Raw genomic sequence first — 9,227 nt, 5'->3', positions numbered from 1 at the left:
CGACTGCCTATACCCCCTATGCCAAGAGCCGGCCCTGCAACCTCCTCTAGGACAAGTATCCAACATTTTAAACTGCCTCATTAAAACAGGTAACACACAACTGAACACCTGCTAGGCTTGCTAGCACAATGTTTCCTTCTGGAAGCGTGGCAAAGCACATAAAAAATAGGGACCCGCCATTTCTGCTATTTTTTTCGACACGCACCCAAAATACAACTAAATGTTAGTATATTAACAATATATGAACATTCAAAACTTACAGTAAGTCCAGTGAGGCTGACTGTTGCCACGTAGGTCCAACTTTCTGCAGTCCTCCGTGCTGCCTGTCTTCGGTGCTCCCCCCCTTTTATTGCATTTTAGCATGTACAAGGCCTATTATTAAATTCCACCTATTTGAAATAATAGAAATAAGAAGACTTTACCATTCTTATATGTAGGCCTTAATTCTATTAACTTGTACTTAAGTTGTGTTTTTAATTTATGCTTACTTAATAAAGAAATATTTCAATTTAATCAAACATTATTAGTATAAATTACTCAAAAAGAAAGAACATGTTACACAAACTTGACATAATTAAGTTAGTAGAACTTTTTTAAAACTTTGAGTATGCAGTACTTAATCTATTTAATTAATTTGAACGTTCGGGTTTACAGTGTAGCATAAGCTGTATTTGACTGAAAAAAGGTCTTTCACTGAAGTTTCCTTGCCTGAACTGGTTGAATGTGGATCTATTTCATGACAAACAAGGTTTTACCTGATCTTTAATTCATTGAGGGTGAAAACTGGCTTATGTCAATTTTTAGCATTTCAGAACAATAGTAGCCAGTCCAGGCTAGGAAACTTGCTTGAGAAACCTTTTTGCAGTCAAATACAGCTTATGCTACTGTACAGTGCACAGAGCACACAGTACAAATACACATAACAAAGTAGAAATATACAGAAAACTGTAGAAATACACAGTGGAAATACACAGCACACAGTATAAATATACAGTAGAATTACACATCACAGCAGAATAACTCCTCACAATAGAAATACTCAGTCGAAATACAGAGCAGACAATAGAAATGCACAGTAGAAATACTTATCACAGTAGAAATACACTGTAGAAATACAGAGCACACAGTAGAAATGCACAGTAGAAATACACATCACACAGTGGAAGTACACAGCACACAGTCGAAATACACTTTAGAAATACAGAGCAGACAATAAAAATACACAGCAGACATAAACATCACAGTAGAAATACACATCACAATATAAAAACACAGTGGAAATACAGAGCAGACACTAGAAATACACAGTAGAAATACACATTACAGTAGAAATACACATCACAGTAGAAATACACAGCACACAGTGCAAATACACTAGAAATACCACACAGTCAAAATACACAGTAGAAATACACAGTAGAAATACACAGCACAGAGTCGAAATACACTTTAGAAATGAAGAGCAGACAATAGAAATACACAGTAGAAATACACATCACAATAGAAATGCACAGTAGAAATACACAGCACACAGTCAAAATACACAGTAGAAATACACAGCACACAGTGCAAATACACTAGAAATACATAGCACACAGTTGAAATACACAGTAGAAATACAGAGCAGACAAGAGAAATACACAGTAGAAATACAGAGCAGACAAGAGAAATACACAGTAGAAATACACAGCACACAGTAGGAATACACTAGAAATACATAGCAGACGGTAGAAATACATTGTAGAAATACACATCATAAAGTCCAAATACACTGTAGAAATACACAGTAGAAATACACATCACAGTGGAAATACACAGTAGAAATATAGATCACAGTAGAAATACACATCACAGTAGAAATACACAGCACACAGTACAAATACTATAGAAATACATAGCACACAGTCAATATACACAGTAGAAATACAGAGCAGACAATAGAAATACACAGTAGAAATACATATCACAATAGAAATACACAGTAGAAATACACAGCACAATAGAAATACACAGTAGAAATACAGAGCAGACAATAGAAATACACAGTAGAAATACACATCACAGTAGTAATGCAGAGCAGACAATAGAAATACACAGTGGAAATACACGTCACAGTAGAAATACACAGTAGAAATACACAGCACACAGTACAAATACACTAGAAATACATAAGACACAGTCGAAATATACAGTGGAAATACACATCACAATAGAAATACACAGTAGAAATACACAGCAGACAATAGAAATACACAGTGGAAATACACATCACAGTAGAAATACACATCACAATAGAAATACACAGTAGAAATACACATCACAGTAGAAATACACATCACAATAGAAATACACAGTAGAAATACACATCACTGTAGAAACACAGAAGAAATACACAGCACACACTGCAAATACACAAGAAATACATAGCACACAGTCAAAATACACAGTAGAAAAAAGGAGGAGACAATAGACATACACAGAGAAATAGAAATCACAATAGAAATACACAGTAGAAATACACAGCACACAGTGCAAATACACTACAAATACATAGCACACAGTCAAAACACACAGTAGAAATACAGAGCAGACAAGAGAAATACACAGTAGAAATACACAGCACACAGTAGAAATACACAGTAGAAATACACAGCACACAGTAGAAATACACTAGAAATACATAGCAGACAGTAGAAATACATTGTAGAAATACACATCATAAAGTCCAAATACACTGTAGAAATACACATCACAGTGGAAATACACAGTAGAAATATAGATCACAGTAGAAATACACATCACAGTAGAAATACACAGCACACAGTACAAATACTATAGAAATACATACAGTAGGTACTACTTCAAAGTGGCCATTTCACTCGCGGGGAGCGAGATTCACGCAACGCGTGAAATGTCAGTGACAACTGTAGCCACTAGGTGGAAGCATAGTACTGAATTGCAGCTGAAACGATTTTGGGACAATTCCACATTTGACCACAATGTAGCTGCAATGGAGAGTGGCGCTGTTTTAGGCTACAGGTAGAGTGAATGGAGAGGGGGACTGCTAAACCGTATCATATTGATTCAGACTGATTGTTTCACAGCGGTGGGACACCTCAGTTATCTGGGTGACCTTGGATAATCACTTGTGCTTTCTTTGTTTTACAGTAGAGCTAAACTACATTAGTCGTTTTTTAAGGAACATTTGTTTACTGGTAAAATTGCCGACCTGAATTATTGTCCCAGTCCGCCCCCGTGAGCATATATCACGGCCTGACTGGATGTTGCTTAAATATAAGAATAGCCAATAAAAATATCTGATACCCTAAAGACATCTGAGGTTGTGATTTCGCTTGCTCGCTCGCTGCAGCCATGGCTAATAAGCGGAGGCAGAAACAATTACGCACAGCCTACAGAATTTTCTACGTCCATACAAGCATTTAAGAAATTATTCTTATCAGTTCCATAATTCAGAGAGGATTTTTACTCAACGAAAAAATTTATAAAGATCATCTTTTAGGTTGAAGACACGACAGCAGCACGGATGTCCAGACGCTGCTGTGTGTTATGACTGACGTATAGCTCCCCTGGTAGAGCAGCTCCCTCAGAAAGCAGAATCTGCCGCTAGTGTGAGTTCGAATCTCAGTTTAGGCTGTAACTTTAGTTAATGTGTTTTCTTTTCTCATCATCATCATCATTATGATCACATATAGCTCCAAGTTTGAGCAAATAAATGAGCAAATGAGCATTAATTCTCTGCCGGGCCGCGGCACCAGCTTTCCTGCTTGTGTACATAAAATACATTAAATTCTGACACCACAACTGTAGCGTACCGAATATCAATAGATGATAACCAGAAAAAAAACGTTCTATTGATCTGATTCACCGGCTTCATGGACGTCGGAACTATTTTCTGAGAGGGGGGGCGGGGGAAGCACGCACTTTTATCAATGATTAAGGATTTGATTTGAAGTTATTTTATAATGGCGTGCAGTTATAAGAGAACTAGATGGATGAACACGGCATCTTTATTGTTAAGAAAATGAAACTCCAGGAAGCTCCCCACTGCGTAAAAACGCAGCGCAGCCAGGAGCTGCACCTCCGGGCTGAGGGCAAAATTGCAGCGGGTTGCTCTCTGGATGTGTGGAGACAGAGTGATCAGCCGTTGGATCTCCGCACGGGGCAGCCGGTACTTTGCCTGGACAGCCCGGTCTGACAGCACGTCCAGTGGGGAGAAGTGCTGACGCACGTATGCATTTATGTAAACCGTCTGGCTTCGCGCACGGCGACGCTGTTGGTTCGCAGCGAGAATGTGCTGTATTGTAGCCATCGTTTCTCACACGCGCGGACTTTGGCAACGCATTTATATACTGTAGAGTAGCAGGTGAAGCCTCTCTGGATGAGGTTCAGTTGAGTTTAATTACATCTGTTTCCTTGATATCTGTGAAATGCCACAGGGTTGTTGTATTTTTATGTGTAGCAGCCTACTATAAACTCATATGCAGATATGTGTGGAAAACTTAAACGTGTAATTCAATAACAAGGTTTTTTCTTCTTCTTCTATTAGCCTATGTTTCTTGCGCCAGTGGTCCGCAGCTATGAGCGCATTTCAACATTGAGCATTGTTTTATTATTTCGAAAAGTGGAGGATGTAAATTTCCCTGACGCGGCTTGATCACTGAGCATTTGGCTGTAAGAAGGCTGTTAAGAGTGGGTCAGCTCGATCTTACATTTCCTTCTTAGTGAAAGATCTTCTTAAGCTAAGAGCGACTCTGGAAAACACATCCTTCTTTCACAGCGTTCTTAAGAGCGCTCCTAAGAAGATCTTAGCACTTAAGAGCTCCTTAACGAATCTGAGAAACGCGGCCATTGGCAGGGCCAGACACAGCTTAATGAGCTTCTCCACCTCCGAATGCAGGATGGACACATCCTGGATGGTGCTTACTTCTCGTCCCCTACACACATTCCTCAGTATGGGGGAATGCAAATGTTAAGGCATCTGGAACAAGTTGCTTAACTGGAAAGACCACATCCATCCCCCACACTTTTGAAAAGCTTGCTACGCCAGCGCCCCCACCCCCACCCCCGCGCGCTGAGGACAGCAAAGAGGTCTGCAACAAATACATTGATCACTTGGCCAAGGGATCTCCTCCTGCAGGGAGACGGCTTCAGGGACTCAGTCCGCTTTAAATAACCTTCTGTATATCCGACTACTGTGAAGCTGCTGATTATGTATTTTAATAAAGCTAGAGAAAACTGTCTGACATGACGTGGCGTCGTTCTTCTTTCTATAAGCCTGTTGTAGAAAATATAAGGAATAGAAAGCACAAATATTTGTGTTAAATTCTGACACCACAACTGAAATAAAGAAAGCCGGTCATAGACGTCGGAACTCACGCACCCCATCAGCCACCCTACCCACGGGAAGATACGAGAAGTAAGCACCATCCAGGATGTGCATATGGACCTGGTGCGCTCCGAGGCGGAGCGGCGTTTTGATCAGGAAGGACTCCGCATAGCTGCAGGGCGAGAGCAGGCAGTTCTTGAGGCGGCTCAGGGGAAACGAGTGGATGTGGGTTCCTCGGAACTGACCCCCTTTCCACGAGAGAGGTGGAGAAGCTCATTAAGCTGTGCCTGGCCCTGCCAATATCTGTCGCGGCATCCGAGCACTCTTTCTCAGCCTTGCGCAGGCTGAAAACCTGGCTGCACACCATGACGCAGGAGAGACCAACACATTTGACCGTTATGAACGTTCACAGTGACCTTATGGATGAAAGCGATGTCTCGACCCTGCTTAAAATCTTCATCAGTGGGTCAACTGAGAGAAGGTCCACTTTTGGATATGCATGAAAGCCCTGAGTCAGGAGCGCAGACTTTTCTTTTTTTCATTCAAGGGTACAAATAATGCCGTTATGTTCCTTAAATGGCTTGATTTAGTGATCAAAGTTTCATTTTCTTAACAATAAAGATGCCGTGTTCATCCATCTAGTTCTCTTATAACTGCACGCCATTATAAAATAACTTCAAATCAAATCCTTAATCATTGATAAAAGTGCGTGCTTCCCCCGCCCCCCCTCTCAGAAAATAGTTCCGACGTCCATGAAGCCGGTGAATCAGATCAATAGAACGTTTTTTTTCTGGTTATCATCTATTGATATTCGGTACGCTACAGTTGTGGTGTCAGAATCTATGTACACAAGCAGGAAAGCTGGTGCCGCGGCCGGTGGAGAATTAATGCTCATTTGCTCATTTATTTGCGCAAACTTGGAGCCATATGTGATCATAATGATGAGAAAAGAAAACACATTAACTTAAGTTACAGCCTACACAGAGATTCGAACTCGTATCAGCGGGTGATTCTGCTTACTGAGGGAGCTGCTCTACCAGGGGAGCTATACGTCAGTCACAATGTTTTCATGTGCCTTATCTTTCACCGACCCGCTGCCCCAGCTGACACACCAGCGTCTGGACATACGTGCTGCTGTCGTGTCTTCAACCTAAAAGCTGATCTTTATACACTTTTTCGTTGAGTAAAAATCCTCTCTGAATTATGGAACTGATAAGAATCATTTCTTAAATGCTTATATGGACGTTGAAACTTCTGTAGGCTGTGCGTAATTTAAAAGGCTTCATAGTGAAAAAAAATCATTCATCTCATCCGCCATCAACATCATCAACAACTCACTAAGTTTGTCCTTGCTAGAGGGACCCTGTAGCGACAGGCTGAAGGAAGGAGTTGGAATGAGGTGTGGAGTGGGTGAGGTATTATTAGCTACATTCTTGTATTTAAGCAACAATGAACAGAAACATAAATCAGGCAACTCTGTCCATTCCCGTTCATGGTCACTGCTCCCTGCTGCTGCATGTTGTCGTCCTCCTGCTCACAGATGCCACCTGGTGGTTGTTTGGGCACATTGCCGCTTCTCATGAAAACACAATTTATCCGCCACTAAAAAGGTGTGTGATTCTCGCGTGATTCACGCGAGAATCACGCGTGAACTCGGCCACAACGAAGTAGTACCTACTGTAGCACACAGTCAATATACACAGTAGAAATACAGAGCAGACAAGAGAAATACACAGTAGAAATACAGAGCCAACAATAGAAATAAACAGTAGAAATACATATCACAATAGAAATACACAGTAGAAATACACAGCACAGAGTTGAAATACACTTTAGAAATACAGAGCAGACAATAGAAATACACAGTAGAAATACACATCACAGTAGTAATACAGAGCAGACAATAGAAATACACAGTGGAAATACACGTCACAGTGGAAATACACGTCACAGTAGAAATACACATCACAATAGAAATACACAGTAGAAATGCACAGTAGAAATACACAGCACACAGTACAAATACACTAGAAATACATAAGACACAGTCGAAATATACAGTGGAAATACACATCACAATAGAAATACACAGTAGAAATACACAGCAGACAATAGAAATACACAGTGGAAATACACATCACAGTAGAAATACACATCACAATAGAAATACACAGTAGAAATACACATCACAATAGAAATACACAGTAGAAATACACATCACTGTAGGAACACACAGAAGAAATACACAGCACACACTGCAAATACACAAGAAATACATAGCACACAGTCAAAATACACAGTAGAAAAAAGGAGGAGACAATAGACATACACAGAGAAATAGAAATCACAGTAGAAATACACATCACAATAGAAATACACAGTAGAAATACACAGCACACAGTGCAAATACACTAGAAATACATAGCACACAGTCAAAATACACAGTAGAAATACAGAGCAGACAAGAGAAATACACAGTAGAAATACACAGCACACAGTAGAAATACACAGTAGAAATACACAGCACACAGTAGTAATACAGAGCAGACAATAGAAATACACAGTGGAAATACACGTCACAGTAGAAATACACATCACAATAGAAATACACAGTAGAAATGCACATCACAATAGAAATACACAGTAGAAATACACATCACAGTAGTAATACAGAGCAGACAATAGAAATACACAGTGGAAATACACGTCACAGTAGAAATACACATCACAATAGAAATACACAGTAGAAATGCACATCACAATAGAAATACACAGTAGAAACACACAGCACACAGTAGTAATACAGAGCAGACAATAGAAATACACAGTGGAAATACACGTCACAGTAGAAATACACATCACAATAGAAATACACAGTAGAAATGCACATCACAATAGAAATACACAGTAGAAATACACATCACAGTAGTAATACAGAGCAGACAATAGAAATACACAGTGGAAATACACGTCACAGTGGAAATACACATCACAATAGAAATACACAGTAGAAATGCACATCACAATAGAAATACACAGTAGAAACACACAGCACACAGTACAAATACACTAGAAATACATAGGACACAGTCGAAATATACAGTAGAAATACACATCACAATAGAAATACACAGTAGAAATACACAGCAGACAGTAGAAATACAGAGCAGACAATAGAAATACACAGTGGAAATACACATCACAGTAGAAGTACACATCACAATAGAAATACACAATAGAAATACACAGTAGAAATACACATCACAGTAGAAATACACATCACAATAGAAATACACAGTAGAAATACACATCACTGTAGAAACACACAGAAGAAATACACAGCACGCAGCGCAAATACACAAGAAATACATAGCACACAGTCAAAATACACAGTAGAAAAAAGGAGGACACAATAGATATACACAGAGAAATACAAATCACAGTAGAAATAGACAGTGGAAATACACATCACAATAGAAATACACAGTAGAAACACACAGCACACAGTACAAATACACTAGAAATACATAGGACACAGTCGAAATATACAGTAGAAATACACATCACAATAGACATACACAGTAGAAATACACAGCAGACAGTAGAAATACACAGCAGACAATAGAAATACACAGTGGAAATACACATCACAGTAGAAATACACATCACAATAGAAATACACAATAGAAATACACAGTAGAAATACACATCACAGTAGAAATACACATCACAATAGAAATACACAGTAGAAATACACATCACTGTAGAAACACAGAAGAAATACACAGCACACAGTGCAAATACACAAGAAATACATAGCACACAGTCAAAATACACAGTAGAAAAAAGGAGGAGACAATAGATATACACAGAGAAATAC

Source organism: Pagrus pagrus (assembly GCF_965226575.1).
Source record: "Pagrus pagrus genome assembly, contig: HAP1_SCAFFOLD_44, whole genome shotgun sequence".
Taxonomy (NCBI): Eukaryota; Metazoa; Chordata; class Actinopteri; order Spariformes; family Sparidae; genus Pagrus; species Pagrus pagrus.
The sequence above is the reverse complement of the archived record's forward strand: the minus strand, read 5'-3'. Positions refer to the sequence as shown.